This window comes from Danio aesculapii, chromosome 4 (assembly GCF_903798145.1).
Source record: "Danio aesculapii chromosome 4, fDanAes4.1, whole genome shotgun sequence".
In the NCBI taxonomy this organism is placed as follows: Eukaryota; Metazoa; Chordata; class Actinopteri; order Cypriniformes; family Danionidae; genus Danio; species Danio aesculapii.
The window spans coordinates 58,393,661-58,413,878 of NC_079438.1; the positions used below are offsets into that span (position 1 = coordinate 58,393,661).

At 37.0% G+C, this 20,218-nt stretch overlaps 1 pseudogene; it reads right to left on the reverse strand.

Moving 5' to 3' along the window:
* Nucleotides 1-15,282: 15,282 nt before the first annotated feature.
* LOC130223429 (sodium-coupled neutral amino acid transporter 4-like) overlaps nucleotides 15,283-20,218 on the reverse strand; it is a 28,468-nt pseudogene continuing 23,532 nt past the window's right edge.

Genomic DNA, 20,218 nt, shown 5'->3' on the forward strand with positions numbered 1-20,218 from the left:
TGTCATGTCCTTGGACAAAATGCAAACACTACGCAACCACACAGAACATTTCAGCAACCAAACAGCAACGTCCTGGCAACATCCATCAACACTAGAGGCGTTTCTCAATTTCAGGTACGCAAATATTGAACACAAAGTTCCTGCATTCATTAAACTAGACAAGTTGGACCAGAAAGCATGAACTTTGAGGACTCGAGTCCGGTTTTTCTTCAAATTGGGTTCAGTTGCGCACTTTATAACGTCACTCGCCTCACATGCGTATGAACAATACAATTAAAAATTACATGCTGAACGTTTTAATTTTAACAGCCAACTGAAACTGTGGTTAATGCATCGTATGCATACGTCATATTATCATCATGTTCTGGATACAAATTATGAAATATTTTGCAAAACATGTTGATTAATTAATGATTGATTCATTCTTGTCCTGTTAGGTAAGAAATTATGCACAAACCAGGACTTTATCTCACAATTCACTGCATATAAACATTACAATGAAAAAATAACTCTGACATCATTTTAAGTTATAAATCTTGAACATATTGGCCAACCAAAAACTGTGTTTAAGGCATCATTCAGATATGATTTTTGTCTTTATGTATATTTATAATGGGGCTGCGCAATATATTGAACTATCACTGTATACATAAACGATCAAACACAAAAATATTTTATTTTTTATTTTTCTTTTATTCTTGTTTATGTAAAGCACTTTGAATTACCATTGTGTATGAAATGTGCAATATAAATAAACTTACCATATAAACAAACTTGCCTTGCCTTTGTGTGACTGTCATTAGCAAAACCACTGAAAGACTTCTCAGCACATCAGGCACATAATAAAACATCTCTGAAACAAAGCAGATAGTCAAGCTGTTTTTTGTTTTGTGTAAATAAAATCTTTAACCATTATAGTATGGATGCTGAAATATGGCCAAGCATGCAATTAAGCCAAAGAAAACAATAATACAGAAAATAAGAAACTTGACTCTCTCAATGTGTTTTTGTTTTCCAGATTACTCTTGATGCATTCAGGTTGATAAATCTATGATATTGGTGAAATTTATTTTTAGTTTTCTTTCTTACACTGCTAAAATGTCTTATTTTTATTCAACAGTAAACATTTGCTTTCTTTTCATCTAAATAATATGACACATCTTGGTTATATATGTTTAGTTTATATATTGTATAGATCATTTCAATGTGGTGATGCCATTGGCGCATGAACATATCCTGCTTGTTGTAAAATGATTTTAATAATTGTAACAAGAGGCAATTAAACAATATCTCAACATTTATCTCAACAGCTGTCATAAGGTTATTTATCAATATGTGGACCTTTTAGGATTCTCGATAGCTATGGAAATTAAAAATGTGAAACAGGAAATCCGTTAGGACCATTGTGACCATCCCTCAAAAGGTCTTTAGTATACCACATAATTTAGCATGCTATCACATTTTGTTTTAAAAATAAAACACAATTTGCATCTCAAGTATATGCGAGAGTATAATATAGCAAGGATAAGTACATCATGCATCATATTCTGGATATAAATCATGAGATTTGTTTTGTGAAGATGTTTTTGAAAACTTTCCAGTTACATAATTGGTTGAAACATAGTGTTGCTTATTTATGTATTTTGCAAACCTACAAACTTGAAATCTACATACAAAACTACTAAAAATGTATAAATATTTACCTATAAACAACTATAAATATAAGTAAACAACTGTAAATACACTCGTGAATGAATCTAAGTGTGTTTGCAGTTGTTTATTCAAGTTAAAAGTTATGTTCTGAGAATTTGGCTAAACTATTTATGATACAAACGAGTGTGTATGGCATAAGCAAAACGTATTGGGCAGGTAGGCAACTCAAACTTTATACCATGTTGTCTGATAACTTACATGCTGTAGACCTAGTGTTTTCCAGTCGGTTTTCCGTCAGTTTCCCGTGATTAAGTCGCTTCGTTTTCTTTTCTGGTATAAAAACAGCTATCGGTGACAAACAAACACTTGAACTTGAGTCGTATCAACGCCGCCATTTGGATTCGCGTCTGTTGTGGTGGTAACTAACAGAAAACTTAAGATGTTTGTGATGTTAAGTGATCTGTCACTCGTTTGTTTTTTTTAATGTATACACCTAAGATTATTTTGGATTGATGTGTAACTTCATAAAAAGACATAAGGTGAGGCCATAGAAATATGAGGCAGGCAGTAGCTCCGCAGCAATGAAGGGGGCGCGAGTGAGCTCACGGTTAGTTTTGTGGATGCTCTTCTACTAAGCAGTAAAGTTCAATAGGAGTCCGGTATTTATTTATTTTTGCTCTGACTGTAAAATCGCAGATATATCTTATCTCAGCTCAAACATTTCTAAGAATTGGACTTTCAATCAAAACGTGAATAAATAACGGACGACCAATACCGGAGCTAAAGGACTTGCTTTAAAGGAGGGGACAGAAGATAACTCGATAATTTCTAAGTAATTCATTGTGAACGAGAGAGTGAGCGCATCCGCCATGGTGCATCATGCTCCTCACTTTCATCTGCAAACTTAAAAAAATTGTTGCAAATGTATTAAAAATAAAAAAGCTGAAAATTCACATATACATAAGAATTCACAGCCTTTGCTCAATACTTTGCACCTTTGGCAGTGATTAAAGCCTCAAGTCTTTTTGAATATGATGCCACAAGCTTGGCACACCTGTCTTTGGGAATTTTTGCCCATTCCTCTTTGCAGTACCTCTCAAGCTCTATCAGGTTTTATGGGATTTATGGGAAGCGACGGTGTACAACCATTTTCAAATCTCTCCAGAGATGTTCAATACAATTTAGGTCTGGGCTCTGGCTGGGCCACTCAAGGACATTCACCGAGTTGTTGTGAAGCCACTCCATTGATATTTTGGCGATGTGCTTTAATCATTGGCCTGCTGGAAGACGATTCGTCGCAGCAGTCTGAGGTCAAGAGCACTCTGAAGCAGGTTTTCATTCAAAATGTCTCTGTACATCGCTGCATTCATCTTTCCCTCTATCCTGACTAGTCTTCCAGTTTCTGCTGCTGAGAAACATCCCCACAGCATGATGCTGCCACCACCATGCTTCATTGTAGGGATGGTATTAGCCTGGTAATGAGCGCTGCCTGGTTTTCTCCAAACGTAATGCCTGGCGTTCACTCCAAAGAGCTCAGTTTGAGTCTCATCAGAGCAGAGAGTTTAGTTTCTGATGGTCTGAGAGTCCTTCAGATGCCTTTTGGCAAATTTCAGGTGGGGAGTGTCTTCCGTCTGGCCACTCTACCATACTGGCCTGATTGGTGGATTGCTGCACAGATGGTTGTCCTTCTGTAAGGTTCTCCTCTCTCCATAGAAGAACGCTGGAGCTCAGACAGTGTGACCATAGGGGTTATTGACCACCTGCCTGACTAAGGCCCTTCTCCCCCGATCACTCAGCTTAGATGGCCGGCCAGCTCTAGGAAGAGTCCTGGTGGTTCCAAACATCTTCCACTTACGAATGATGGAGGCCGCTGTGCTCATGTGAACTTTCAGAGCAGCAGAAATGTTTCTGTAACCTTCCCCAGTCTTGTGTCTCGAGACAATCCTGTCTCAGAGGTCTACAGACAATTCCTTTGTCTTCATGCTTGGTTTGAGCTTTTACATGCACTGTCAACCCTGGGAGCTTATATAGACAGGTGTATGCCTTTTCAAATCATGTCCAATCAACTGAATTGACCACAGGTGAACTCCAGTGAAGCTGCTGAAACATCTCAAGAATGATCAGTGGAAACAGAATAAACCTGAGCTCAGTTTAGAGCTTCATGCCAAAGGCTGTTAACACTGATGTACATGTGATTTTCAGCTTTTTATTTTTAATAAATCTGCAACAATTTCAAATAACCTTTTTCACATTGTCATTATGGGAAATTGTGTGTAGAATTTTAAGGAAATACATTAATTTAATCCATTTTAGAATAAGGCTGTAACAAAAAAATTTGTCAAATATGAAGCGCTATGAAAACTTTCCAGATGCACTGTATATTGGGAATAAAATATCTGTTGGTTCTGTTTCATTGTAAATTTAAAAGCGATTCTTAATCCCAAACACTAGTGAATACACTCTCAGAAATAAAGGTACGCGAGCTGTCACTACGGTGGTACCTTTTCAAAAGGTATTAATTTGTAACTAAAATGTCCATATTAATACCTCAAGGGTACATACTAGTACCTAAAAAGTACAAAAGTGTTCCTCTTAAAATTTGTAGGTACTTTTGAGGTACCAATATGGACCCTTCTTGTACAAATGTGTACCTTTTGAAAGGTACCACCCCAGTGACAGCTTGCGTACCTTTATAACAAAAGTCACTGGTTAGTGTACAACAATAACAATTACAAGTGCTTCTTCACAGCAGTGTTTGTAGCTCAAAGTCACAGAAGGATACAATATTGAAATGCTTCACTGAAAAGTCCCTGAGTCTACATGACGCAGCTTCTGTTTGTCACATGACCTGGGCTGTTCCTCCAGGTGAAGCTTTGTTTATTCATACCTGAGATTCTGCGTCAGCCACAACACTGGATCATAGTTACACATCTAAACCAGAGGGTGTGTGTGAGAGATTCCCTCATGCGTGGTGTTGATGTGGGGTCAAAATCACCTTAGTCATTGTGTTCAAAGGTTGGTTTTTGGTGTGTATGTGGCGTCGCTTGATTCTATTTCTTACAATTTATAATTAATGATTAATTCATTGGTGCAGAAATTATTTTGGACATAAAGCGGTGTCCCAACATGATATCAAAACTATTTTTCAAATGAAACTAAAGAGAAATGCTAGTGTAGTGTTTTAAATCAACAAAAATAAATACTATGCTGAAAAAAACTTTTCTTCCTTAGAGTTTTTCTTTCATTTCTAGACCAAAGAGCTAAAAAAATCCCTTAAATCAGGAAATATTTTCTAGATAAAAGACTAGAATGTTTTGTTTTCAGAAATAAGACAAAATCAAGTGTGTTTTCCCTTTAAACAAGCAAAATAATGCTTTCACTTTAAAATAAGTTATTTTATCTTGGGAAAAACACTTAATTTTGAATCATTGCCCTTTCAGATGCAACCCAGTACAGGGAAACACCCATACGCACTCACATTCACACATACACTCATACACTACCACTAATTGCCCTATAGCACATGTGTTTGGACTTGTGAGGGAAACCGGAGCACCCGGGAGGAAACCCAAGCCAATACGGGGAGAACATGCAAACTCCACACAGAAATGCCAACTGACCCAGCCGGGACTCGAACCAGCGACCTTCTTGTGAGGTGACAATGCTAATCACTGAGCCACAGTTCTGCCCTGTGGGAACATGCCATCACAATTTTTAAACATGAAACATCTTGAATTTTGACGCTTAAACCTCACTACTGTGATCTGGGTCATACTCTGCATGCCCCGTGGAGAGAGAGAAGAAACCCAATCCTGAAATGACCTCAATGGATGTTCAGCAGCACATTTACAGCAGATTCCCTGTGGATTGTGATTTGTGGGGTCGTTTGTGCTGTAAATCGAGCTTTCAGCCTGGCACAGAATCAATGTGTGCCAGTCAGTGACTCATCAAACACCTTTAACATAATTAAAGCACAGCTCACTCTCTGCGGGCAGTAAAAACACACTGTACACTGAAAAATACAGCCGCTTTATTGGCTTCTGAGGTTGTGTGAAGATCCTTTAAGGAAATCAACGTTTATTTTGCTTCTTAAAGTCATTCTGTGCAAGTTAATCCACTGAATATATTTGTTTTGGTAATCTTTAATCAAATCTTCTATGAATGACAGTCCTTCTCATTTGATTCAGCAAATGAGAAGGGGGCGGGGTATGTCAGATACTAGAGAGCATGTGATTGGTCAGAAGATTTCATGAGAAGTGCTTGAGGTGATGTGGAAAAAAGTTTATCCATTTAGGTGGAAGTGACAAACTTTATATCTTGTAAATGAGAATTTTTTCACAGCTTTGGAGCATGCTATCTTAAAGACATCCTTAAAACTAACATCATACTAACATCTAAAATACTTAGTTTTAATTGCACAGGGTTTGTAGAGAATTCCGGAAATAAAAACATTCATTTTCTCTATAGAGTAATTGATTTTTAACATTCATTCATTCATTTTCCTTCAGCTCAGTCTCTATTTCAGAGGCCTCCACAGTGGAATAAACCACCAACTCTTCCACATATGTTTTACACAGAGGATGCCCTTCCAGCTGCAACCCAGTATTGAGAAACACCCATACTTGCTTATTCACACACCACACCACACCACACACACACACACACACTCACGAACTACGGACAATTTAGTTCATCAATTCCCCTATTGCGCATGTGTTAGCAACTCCACACATAAATGCCAACTGACCCAGCCGAGGCTCAAACCAGCGACCTTCTTGCTGTGAAGTTACAGTGCTAACCACTGAGCCACCGTGGAGCCTCTTGATTTTTCATAACAAGTTATAAATCTCGAAGGTGAGCTCTCCACATATATTACATTAAAACACTCATGTTTTATATTATAATCTGTGTTAAGAAAAACTACATTACCCACAATGCTGTTCAGAAATTTCACCAATCAGTGAGCTGCAGTGTCTTTATACTGTTTTTCAAGTGCAAATATCTAAACATTGTTAAATCAAAGTACTTTTAATGTAAAATACTAGTCAAAGAACTTTAATTACACTCAAAAATGCTGGGTGGTATTAAAATATGGCCAAAACCATCAATGGGCTTATCTTTTAATTAACATTTAAATTGCATTTGTAACTCAACTGTTCAGTTTGTTTATATTGGACCCAGCTTTAGGTTAATACAATCCAGCATTTAGAGTTTACTGAAAGAAAAAGTAGCATAACTAAGGAAATTTATGCAAAAAAAAAAAGGCAAAAAAATATGTTAATGATACCAGAAAAAATACAAACCATTTAATCTTATCTTTATTTTCTTTTATATGAGCACTTATTGCAATGTAACATTCACGGTCTCAAGTATCTTCATTTGGATTTAATTTCCTTTCGATATTTTCTAATGTAAACGAAGACAGGAATACAGCATTACATTTTAAAAACTAATTCAATTTGAGAAAATACTGTTCAGTAACAATGTGTGGGAATGTGTGTGAGTGTGTATGGGGTATATGTGTGTTTGTGTTTTATAAACATTATTATAATCTACAGACAACTCTGAGTCAGCAAATACTCTGACTACACTGCAGTGAATACAGTTATTAATCAACATCATCAGACGTATAACAGCAGAAAAAATCAAATTCTTTTAAATATCAACAAAATCTATAGGCTGTTGAAACCCAGCATTGGGTCAAATATGGGCAAACCTAACAGTTGGGTTAAACGTTGAATTTAAGGTGTGGTTATATGGTTTTTAATCACCATTTATGGCAGCATCCCTTTAGAAAACCCTGAGATTTCTGACGATTCCAGTGTGAATGTGTGTATTGTGTGATTAATACAGGTGGATGTTTTCTTAGGGCTGGAGCTGCTTATAGCATTAAGGAAACAAAGCGCTCTAATGGCCACTTCCAGCCATCAGTCTCTCTGCTAAATGTGTGTGTGTATGTGTATGTGTGTGTGTGTGTGTTTTTGTTCGTGTATTGACATGTCCAGAAAGTTAATGTGTGATATAAAGTCTCATCTTGATTTCTGCTGCGAGTTCAGACAGGTTTCTGCAGGACGTCCCACAGGAATGACCCTAAGAGAGGGCGTTCACAGTCTGGAGAGTGTTTAATTGGGCTAAAATGCATGTGTGTGTGGGTGTGTGTTATATGAGTCAGCAATATCTCTTAGTTTGGTACTATGGGCATCTTTGTGCTGACTTTCTAGTGTTTTGATGCTGCGGCGTTGGAAATACACTGAGCTCTGCTGTTCTGCTCGTGTGTTTGCAGTTCTGGCTGTTTCTCCTAATTATTTCTGTGGTTACAGATGAGCAGATGCTTTAACTAAACGTTATTATAATGTACAGACAATCCTGAGTCAGCATGCTCTGAAATGACACTGCAGTAAATACAGCAATTAATCAACGTCACAGAAAAGTAACAGCAGAATAAATCATACTCTCTTCTATATTTTGCAGCATGCTGGGTTGTTGTAACGCAATGTTGGGTTTGGACAAATCTAACAGTTGGGTTAAAAATTCTAATTTAAATCTAGACAAAATATTTAGCCCAGTATTTGGGTTTGTCCATATTTGACCCAACACTGGGTTGATAAAACTGAATACTAGAAATTTCTAGCTCACAATCTCTTCCAGCTGGTTAATGTTTAGTTGTCTGTTCCTCATGCCAACACACACACACACACACACACCCACACGCACACACACACACACACACACACACACACACACACACACACACACACACAGTTAACCAGCCGTCTCTTCTTCATTATTTATATTATTCTCCAAAAAAAATCCTGGGTTGTTTTAACCTAATGTTGGGTTAAATATGGACAAACCCCAAACTGGAGTAGTTTTTTAAATTAAATTGCAATTACCAATAAAATTTTCATTTAAATTGCAATTTTAAAGGCATCACGGTGGCACAGTGGGTAGAACGATCGCCTCACAGCAAGAAGGTCGCTGGTTCGAGCCTCTGGGTGCTCCGGTTTCCCCCAAGGACCAAACACATGCGCTGCAGTGTGAATAAGGGTGTATGGGTGTTTCCCAGTGTTGGGTTGCAGCTGGAAGGGCATCTGCTGCGTAAAACATATGCTGGCGGTTCATTCCGTTGTGGCCACTATTGATTAATCAAGGGACTAAGCTGAAAAGAAAATGAATGAATGAATGAAAATTGCAATTTTAAAGCCCAAGAGTTGTGTTTGTGCATTATTTGACCCAACACTGAGTTAAAACAACCCATCATTTTTTTTATTGAGGGATTTTAGTCAGGTTTCTTTGTTGTGTCTGTGACAGACCATATGTATGTTTTCCTGCCTCTCACATGCAGGTGTGTTGTGTAATTGTATGCTTGCTGTGTAACGTGTTCATTAACTCAAAGCAGCCTGAAGACAGACTCACTTGTGTCTCTGAAATGTAGATTGACGTGTGACCTGGTTTTATTGTGGCTACAGTGTGTTTCCGAAAGGAAAATGCAGGAGACAAAACTGAAAAGTATTTCTGGAAGCTGTGTTTTGGTTATAAATCACTCTGAAATATTTCATAACTCGCAATGGGTTAAAATTGGACAAACCCTTTTTAAGGACACACCTAAATCTTAATACCTTTTTGCCCTTCTTTCCTTGTATTATTTATTATTTATTTATTATTTATTTATTTATTTATTTATTTATTTATTTATTATTTATTTATTTATTTATTTATTCTTTGTTTGTTTTTTATTATTCTTATTATTGTTATCTTATGTTTGTATATCTTTGTGTATAAATGTGGTATTTTACCTTTCATTAATATATACTTATTTAGTGTATAATTATGTTTTCCTGATAATTTTTGGTTTGGTGAACTGTATCATTGCATATATCTGTATGTATCAATATTATGTATATATTTTATTGACTGACCTAAGATGATCCTAATAAAAAAAAATTTATTAATTAAAAAAAAATTGGACAATCCCAATTACTGGGTTAAAAGTGTCATTTATATTTCATTCATTCGTTTTCTTTTCGGTTTAGTGCCTTTATTAATCTGGGGTCGCCATAGCAGAATGAACCACCAACTTACCCAGCATATCTTACCCAGCATACCCAGCGAATGCCCACTTTCAGCTGCAACCCATCACTGGGAAACACCCATACACACTCAAATTAACACACACTCATACATTACAGACAATTTAGTTCATCAATTCCCCTATAGCGCATGTGTTTGGACTGTGGGGGAAACCAGAGCCCTCCCAAATGCCAAATGACCCAGCCGGTGCTCGAACAAGCCACTTTCTTGCTGTGAGGTGACAGTGCTAACCACTGAGCAAAAATTAACCCAACAGTTGGGTTTGTCTATATTTAATCCAACATTGGGTTACAACAACCCAGCATTGTTTAGAGCGTATAAAATATGATTGAATAATTTCTGATTTATTAATATAACACTATATAGTATTGTATAAACTACATTTACATGACTGTGGTATTTAAAAACTCAACCATGAACATTTTAAAGTCAATATTGAATATTAAAAATGCTAAATATCACACATTAAATTATTTATGTTATTATTTAAATGCTGTGAAAATAAAATAAACCTTAATAATAATGTAATATTAATAATATAAAGTAAATAAACACAACTGAATCATAAATCTATACAGATAAAGCTTTAAAAGAAACAGAAAGCAGCCTATTAATTGAAATATTAAATCAATCTGACAATCTTTATCTTTATAACTGTTATTACAGCGCTGAAAAAAGCACTTTCTATCCCTCATGAAAGATGCAGAACTGCAGGGCTGAGCTGACCTGAGAACAGGCGGAGCTGGTGCTGTAGAAGTGTCTGTATGGCCAGATGTGTGTGTGTGTGTGTGTGTGTGTGTGAGTGTTTCTCTGTGCTATTACATAACCAGCGGGTGACATGACTCATGCTGGGCCGCCTGTGACCTGCACAAATACACACAGACACACATTTACACACACAAATACACAAAATCTCATACACACACAATCATTCAACACGTAAACACACCAAATTTACATATTATGATACACACACACACACACACACACACACACACACGCACACACACATGCACAGATACACATATCTACACACTCACACAATTATTTGCATTAATGCTCAAACATACACATTCTCATAAATACACACCCACGCACACACCACAAATCGCATTTAAATACTCATACACACATGCACATTCACACACACACTCACTCACTCACACATACATACGTACAACTTACTTAAATGCATAAACACACACATACACACACACACACACGCACACACACTTAAATGCATAAACACACACTCATAAACACATGCACATTAACCAACGCACATGCACACAATCACCCAAACACTGAAATGCAGAAACAAACACACACTTTAATGCATAAACAAACACACACTTAAATGCATAAACAAACACACACTTAAATGCATAAACAAACACACACTTAAATACATAAACACACACTCATACACATGCACATTAACACACACACACTTAAATGCATAAACACACTCATACACACACACACACACACAAACTTACATGCAAAAACACACACACACACATACACACGCACACACACACACACACACACACACACACACACACTTACATGCAAAAACACACACACACACACACACACACATGTAAATGCATTAACACACACTCATACACACATGCACATTAACACATATACACATACAGTACACTCATATACGCACTCACATACGCACAGATACACATATATACACACACAAATACACAATTAACTGCATTACTGCTTACACACACACACACAACTTACTTAAATGCATAAACACACACACACACACACTAACATGCATCCGTTCAGTCATTCTGAGCGCTGCATTAAAGATGAGCTCTTAGTGATGCGCTTGAGTGAGTCTGAAGATTAGTACACACACACACTCTACTTTATTGCTCTGCAGTGTAAAAAGGTGTGTGTTTGTGTACACTCACAGCGGAAATATGACTCAGCACACACTCATAAAGCCAGTGTGTTTAAACAGTAGCTCATAATCCACATCAGAGTGATTACACCTGACCTGCTGATATGTATGATATACTCTATACAGCTGTGTGTCATGGCATCGGGCAAATAAATTCAGTAATAATATACACCCAGGCGTCACGGTGGGTGGCGCAGTGGGTAGCACAATCGCCTCACAGCAAGAAGGTCACTGGTTCGAGTCCCGGCTGAGTCAGTTGGCGTTTCTGTGTGGAGTTTGCATGTTTCTCCCTCGTGTTGGCGTGGGTTGCCTCCGGATGCTTCCGGTTTCCCTCACAGTCAAAACACATGTGCTATAGGGGAATTGATTAACTAAATTGGCCGTAGTGTATGTGTGTGAATGAGTGTGTATGGGTGTTTACTAGTGTTGGGCTGCGACTGGAAGGCATCCGCTGCATAACACATATGCTGGAAAAGTTGAACGGTTCATTCCGCTGTGTGAATCCTGATTGATAAAGAGACTAAGCTGAAAAATAAAAATGAGTGAAGGAAAAGTTAATCCTGCTAGACTGTACATAAAACATGATTTAGAAAAGAAACTATAGCGAATCTAATGTCCAAACAGTGTTATGTTGCTTCAAGACGTGCTCTTAAGAATCCTATTTTTTAATAACTTGCATCTGGAGCTCAACACGCTCAAAACAGTGAGATGATAGTGGACTTCAGGAGAAAACCCCCCTGCTCTCCCCCCACTGAGCATCATGGACAGCATTGTGGGCAGCAGTGGAGTCATTCAGGTTCCTGGGCACCACCGTCTCTCAGGACCTGAAGTGGGACACTCACATTGACTCCATTGTCAAAAAAAAGCTCAACAGAGGCTGTACTATTCTTTCGTCAGCTGAAGAAGTTCAACCTCCCAAAGGAGCTGCTGAAACAGTTTCTACACCTCCATCATTGAATCAGTCATCTGCACATCAATAACTGTCTGCTTTAGCTCAGCTACTAAATACGATCTCCAAAGACTACGTTGAATAGTTCGGACTGCTGAGCGAATCCAGAGCGAGCAGAAGGGCTGCCAAAATCACTCTGGACCCCCCACACCCAGCACACTGCCTCTTTGAACTGTTACCTTCTGGTCGACGCTACAGAGCACTGCGCACCAGAACAGCCCGACACAGAAACAGTTTCTTCCCTCAGGCAATCCATCTCATGAACACTTGATGATAATAATTGCGAAACCAACATCACTACTGCTGTACACTTTTATACACATATACACTTATTTAACACACTTTACATGCCAATTTGCACATAACAGCTGCACATATAACGTTGTATATAGTAATAAACATGTACATACACTTGTCAATCTGTATATTTGCACTCACTACTTACTTCTATTTTTTTAAATATAGTTATGATCTGTTTTTGTCCTGTCTCTGTAATGCTGTTGCACTGTAGAAGCTCTGTCACCAAAACAAATTCCTTGTATGTGTGAACACACCTGGCAATAAAGCTCTTTCTGATTCTGATTCTGATTCCTTGTATTCATTTAGCAGATTAAGTAACATGTATGTTAACTATTTTTCATATTTCTTACTATTATGATAAAGTGCATTATTCCATTGTTTTACAGTTTTTTCCAGCTGAAAATTGTCTAAACACCCATAACTGTCCTAATTTATAAATTGTTTAAACACGAACATGAACTAAGAATGAATAAATACTGTAATAAATGTATTGTTTATTGTTTGTTTATGTTAGTAACTTAACTAATGGAGCCAAAGCATTATGCGCTACCTATGAATATTATAGAAAGATTCATCACATCTCATCTCATTTATTCATCTCTTGAGATTTATTCATCTTCCGGTCACCATGGCAACAGGACGGCGGCGACACATCAGTGAAAACACAGAGAAGGACATCGTTTCACGTTTCTTTATTTTTCATGTTACATAATATGGAAACAGCTTTAGTGATACAAAAATCCCCCAGTGACGTGGCAGATCCGCAGCTCGTGATTGGTCGAGGAGGCCGCAGCTAACTGGCTGTCAGTGTTTTCAGGTTATGCTGGTAGATTTGTGAGCGACTGCTCCTCTATGCTCTTAGCAATACTGAGAGTTCATTTCACATTTCCAAATACATGTAAACTGTTAATACATTCAAAACAGAGTTGATCGTCACAATTCCTGCAGATTTTCCCTGAAGGAAGCGACAGGCACTGAGCTGTAAGACAAGCCGGTGTACTGACGTACATGTTCAGCATGTAAACACACTTTAAGTCCACATGAAAACACATTCACAACCCATTTGAACTTCAGAATATTGAAGAATATTCACATTATGGTGACAATTATGAGTTGATGTTTCTTTGGAATGTTTATTAAGAAACTGGTAGACCTTTCATTGGTTAAAATAAGTAAATAGTTAATACATTTCACTAATACACCGTTTAAAGGGGCAGTTCACACACGAATTAAAATTCAGTCATGCTTCACTTACTCAGTTTGAGCTTCATTCTTCTGTTGAACAAACCAGCAATTGACTTCTGTTGTATTTTGTGTTTCTACTATGGATGTCAATGGATGTTTCCATTCACCTATTTGTATGTGCGTTTTAGACTATCACATTATAAAATAATGGATGGAAATACCACAACGTGTATACATTTTATAAATGCACTTAAAACACTGAGTAGGACAAACTTTTTATCTGATAGTCCTCTAAAAGGCACAGCACGTTCATTGCATTACATCTTCTAAGAAAGACTGCAAACTACATATTTCTATTTGATATTTGGCGCCAGTTTATCAGCAAGTGATGATTTAGTTCTCTTTGATTCATTGTATGGAAACTCTGCGTTATTCACAAGTGTTTTATGCAATGTTTCAGCTGTACGCACACATCTTTGAATGGAAACATAGCTAATGGCTGCTTTTTTCCCCAACATTCTTCAAAATATCTTGTTTTGTGTTCAACAGACGAAAGAAACTGACAGTTTACAACCACTTAGGATGTAAGTAAATGGGTGAACTGTCCCTTTAAATACAAATATGCATTTTTATGAACTATTATTAGCAAAAGACACATAAATACTGAATGAAATGTGTTGTTCAGTGCTATGTAATGCATTAACACATTCAGGCATTACCAAGAAGGTACACAGGGTCAGTTCTGATTTCATGTCGACTTTTGAATACATATAAATGCACTTATGAACACGTCTGACACGTGGTTTACGGAGGTAAACAGTGGAAGACAAGCACTTGTTTTTAAACACAGATTAAAAGTGAGCACACGTTCATCTGCGAGTCTCTCTGTACCAGTTGAGCTGCTAACTAATCAGGTAACACAATAAACCCAACACAACTCCAGCTTTCAGTTCAGCGTAACGGAAGAATAATAGAAATACAATGGCTTCTCTACAAATTTACAAAAGAAAACGAAGGCATGATGGCACAATATCTAAAATATAATACTAAAACTCTACTGGCGAACACAATAGTCCCATCCAGCGGCCATCAATGACCCCAAAAAAATAAACCTATTTACAAACCATATACAATGTCCAAAAAGACCATGTTGTGATTTTAAACATGCAAAATATCATACCATTTCATTTGAAATATTCATTCGCATTATGAGTAACTAGATCACTAAAGGATCTTTAAATATCGTCCACTTTGGCTGGACCGCTTGCACACGGAAACCTGTTTCAGGAGACGGAGCTGACCGTCTCACTTCTGTAAACGTCATTGTTTTTCTCCAGCAAGGCAAGTGAACAGGAATACGTTTCACTGATGTTCCCATTTAGTTATGAGAACGTCTTTTCTGATTGTCCTCTGAACGTTCAGGTCAGGTTTTTCAAAAAGAATTAACATTCCATATTTGGAACAAGCATTCCAAAAATGAGTAACATTTAAAAAGCATTCCATGAACGTCCAACGGAATGTCTCAGAAATAGAACATTCCATAAATGATGTATAAATAATGTCACACTTTGAAAACAAGCTCAAGAAAATCTAGTACTGGAGGAACGTCTGAAGAACGTTTCCTGTTCGCTGAGTAGTCAGATACAGCACAGAAAGATGGCAAAGGCACAAATATAATAAAGCAAAAAGCAGATGTGGTTTGATGACTTCACTGTAACTGATCAGAAACAGCACCGCAGTCCATTCAGTGTGGCACAGAACAGTAACTTCTTTTAAAAGTCCACCGCGATTGTCGAAATGGAAAAAAAGCACGTGTGGAGATCAAGAGACAAACTGACTTTAAATCCGCTTAATGAAGAGCAGCGGTCAGTCAGTCAGTGTGGTCATGCAGTATTGTGTGTGTGTGTGTGTGTGTGTGTGTGTGTGTGTGTCTGAGAGGAAAATCAAAGCTTATGTGGACCTCCTGTACACACAACTTCTTCATTTTGGTACAAAAAATTGATAATTGGACCTTTTCCCACTCTCATAGAGGAAATATTATTAATGACGAAGCAAATAGTTCACTCAAATAATGAATATAATCATTTTCACATGATCAACAGCAGTTTTTTGTCAGCTTTTAACAGGTTTGGAAAAAAAAATGATGGAAATGTCATCTTTGAGTGAACTATTGGTTTCAGAATAACAATAAACTAACTACCCATGACTGCTAGAGTCAGCTAATGAAGTCAGACATGATTATGAAAAGTGTTTGTTGGTATCCAGAAGTGCTTATTTGATGAACCCTGCTGCCCAGCTCTCTCTCACTCTCTTTATATATACAGTAAATATCTCTCCACCAAACATCTCCATCTTCCACATGAACACTATCTGAGGCTGGAAAACACACATTAGAGCATTGAGAGGGAGAGAGAGAGACGGACGTTCAGGGTCCAGGAGGAGAGATGATCCCTGGGATGAAGACTGAACAGTTTTTAATGAGCACCTTTAGAGCCTGGAGGATTGTGGATCCAGTCCAAGACGATCAGAGACAAACTGCCGATCATGAAGAAGATCCCCACCACCAGGAAAATCAGTGCCTGTAGACAACAAAGGAAATTATTCATTAATAATAAAAATGATACATGCATTTGTATTGAAATACAATTAATAAAATAATAAAATAAAATATAACGTGACAAAACATAACATAACATAAAATAATGTAATTTAATGTAATGTAACATAACGTAATATAATATAAAATATAATAATATTAGTGCTGAGCAAAATTAAATCTGTTTAAATTAAATAAAATAAAAAAATGACATTGTTTTGACGATTTAAGTGCGTTTACATTTATTATGTATATAACTACACACATGCATTAATTTGTTCGAGAAAATGTTTATGTTTAGATATAAAATATATACGTATAAGATACAAGTTATATATTAATTTAAACATCTTTGTAATAAAAGTGTTTTGCATGTGTGTATATCATATATACATAATAAACACACATATATTATGGTAAAACAAACTTTAATTTTGGATGTGAATACCCAGCACTAAACAATGCATGTTCAGACAAATAATTAAGTCACATTTAAAACAAAAGATTGTATTAACATAATAAATGTGCGCATTGTGTATATTTATCATATATGTATACTCTAAATCAGGGGTCACCAATCTCAGTCCTGCAGGGCCGGTGTCCCTCCAGGGTTTGGCTCCAACTTGTCTCAAAACACCTGCCTGGGTGTTTCAAGTAAACCTAGTAAGACCTTGATTAGCTTGTTCAGGTGTGTTTGATTAGGGTTGGAGCTAAAATCTGCAGGACATCGGCCCTCCAGCAACAAGTTTGGTGACCCCTGCTCTAAATACTTGCATGTGTATATATGAGAAAATGCTCATTTATCTTTATATATGTAATACATATAAATAAAGAATACATATATTTATACACAGACACATGCATGCTTTCTATTGTATATATCTTTTGTATTATTTTATATATGTGCATATGCATTTATACATAAATATACACAGTACACACAACTTATTTTGGGTGTATTTAACAGTTTGACAAAAAAATAAAACCAAATTAAAAACAAAACCTGAAATAAAAGTACTTACAGATATTTTCTGGGGAGACTTCAATGGTAAACTCTTAACCAGCCGCAGGTAGAAGGCCGCTGGTAGGATAAAGATGAGCATTGTGGCTGCAGATGAACCTACAGGATTAAATGAAACAATTATTAAAAGACTTCTCCTCTCTAGAATGAAAACACAAGTGCACAAACAAGCACAGACTGCTGACCGATGAAGCCGAAGATGTCTCTGATGGTGGGAACGAAGATCACCAGCAGGTTATTGAAGGCCAGAATAGCAGCGGCGATGAGGAAGTGTCGAATCCAGCTGAACTCTTTCCCTGCGAAACACAGCGTGATGACCGACGACCGGATCTGAAAACACACACACAAATATACCACTATTAACATTATGCGTCTGAGAATGCTTGATTCTGATTGGCTGATGAGCATTTAAAGGCCAATTCACACCGAGGACGATAACAACAAATATAAGGATGAATATATTTGTGCCCACACAGATGAACTGTAATGATCTGGTTATTTTTAGATGATGATTTTAATTGTGCATTATCCCTTGTGACCAGCAGGTGTCAGTCTCAGTGTGCTGCTAGCAGATCTGACCAGTGAATCCAGCTCCTGTAATCAATCTGATCTAGTCAATTTAGCAATCGTTGTCATTTTTCCAGCAATTTCAACACAAACACACTCAAACTAGCACTGAATTACTGTGTAACTTTTATTTTTAGACTTCCATGTATTTTTTCATCATTATTTCCCATGGTTTAACAATTTTTTTTTCCAGGATAGTCATTATTTATAAATAATACTGTAAAAGAGGGCATAAAATCAAGAGTTGTGCAACACAGTGTCCTCTCTATCTTTAAATTGCACAAGCTCTTTAATTTTCAATCGATTCTGACAGTGTTTTATTGTTCATCAGCTGGAAAAAATCCTTCTGAAAGTGATCCCAATACTATCATTCTTCTGTATCTTTATCGTTATGGTGTGAATTACGTGTGCTATTCTTTAATCCTGTGAACCATTTTCACGACTATATCTTTATTGCTATCATAGTTATTGTGCTTAATGTGAATAAGCCTTAACAGGTGTTGTTATTGTCAGAAAAACGCACAGCTAAAGTAGTTCCGGCAGGTTTTATAGCTCTGTATCACTACACTGAACGATTTATTTCACAGCGACAACAGTCAAAAATGACATCAAAACACAACAGAAGGCTTTGGAGGAGATGTGTGAGAAACTAGTGCTACACACAAAAGCAATTTGAGGAACAAAACAATGACAAATGTGTTCAAATACAACATTTATTACAAGTTTGAGTGCAGTTTAACTTGAATAATAGTGTTGAATTATTAGAAAATAACGCACTCCTCAGCACCAGTCCATTGTTGATTATCCCTTACTTACATTACATAAAAAAACATTTAAAATGTAAAAAAGTAAATATCACTGTTGTTTAAAATATATTAAAGTGTATTAAATGACAAAAACATCCATATCAATATTTAATTGCATGTATAATCTATAATCTGTTGCTATAATCAAGAGTTGCGTTTTAATAAAAATGTTGCTATGCGTGGATAATGTGCTCAATATTTATATACACACTGTCCCAAACTCCCAAAAAATTCACATTAAACATCTGAACTGCAAACGTGAAATGAAATGCTAAAGCTATACAGACGCCAAAGCATTTTCCATTAGATTTACAGACGACTGACGGACTTACAGATGATTCAAAACAAATGAAAAGCAAACAACTTCATATATGAACACGGATTTCCATTCGGATTTAATCAAATTGCACTGGGAACTGATATGACTGTTATAAAGGTAATTCAAACACACACACACACACACACACACACACACACACACACACACACACACACACACACACACACACACACACACAGACACACACAGAAGTCTGAATGGAGCCACAGCAGGTGAGTGAATGATCAGGTCACAGGACTACAACTGATCCGCTCAGAGCCTGAGAACCAGCTCACACTGGGCCAAAGTTCATACACACACACACACACACACACACACACACACACACACACACACACACACACACACACACACAGTTATCATTATGGGTTCCTCATATCTATAATGATGTCTCTACTGTACAGACTGTATATTATCTCTCCTCTACCCCTAAACTCAACCCTCACAGCAAACTGTTTACATTTTTACATTCTCAAATTACTTCATTCTGTCTGATTTAGGAGCTGTTTTTATCATGAGGACTAAAGAACAAGGTCAAAATGTACTGGTATTGCTATACTTGTGGGGACATTTATCCATCTCCCTCTCTCTCACACACACATAGTGTGGTGGGTGGAGTCAGAGACCGGATTAGTGTGTAAGTGAGTGTCAGAGTTGCATCAGCCGTGGAGCGTCTGACTGATAGAGTTTGACTCAAATCACTGAAGCAGATTCACATTCACTGATCCTGGACTTTCATCTCAACTTCTCAACATCTTCTGCCTTCAAGACGATGACGGCTTT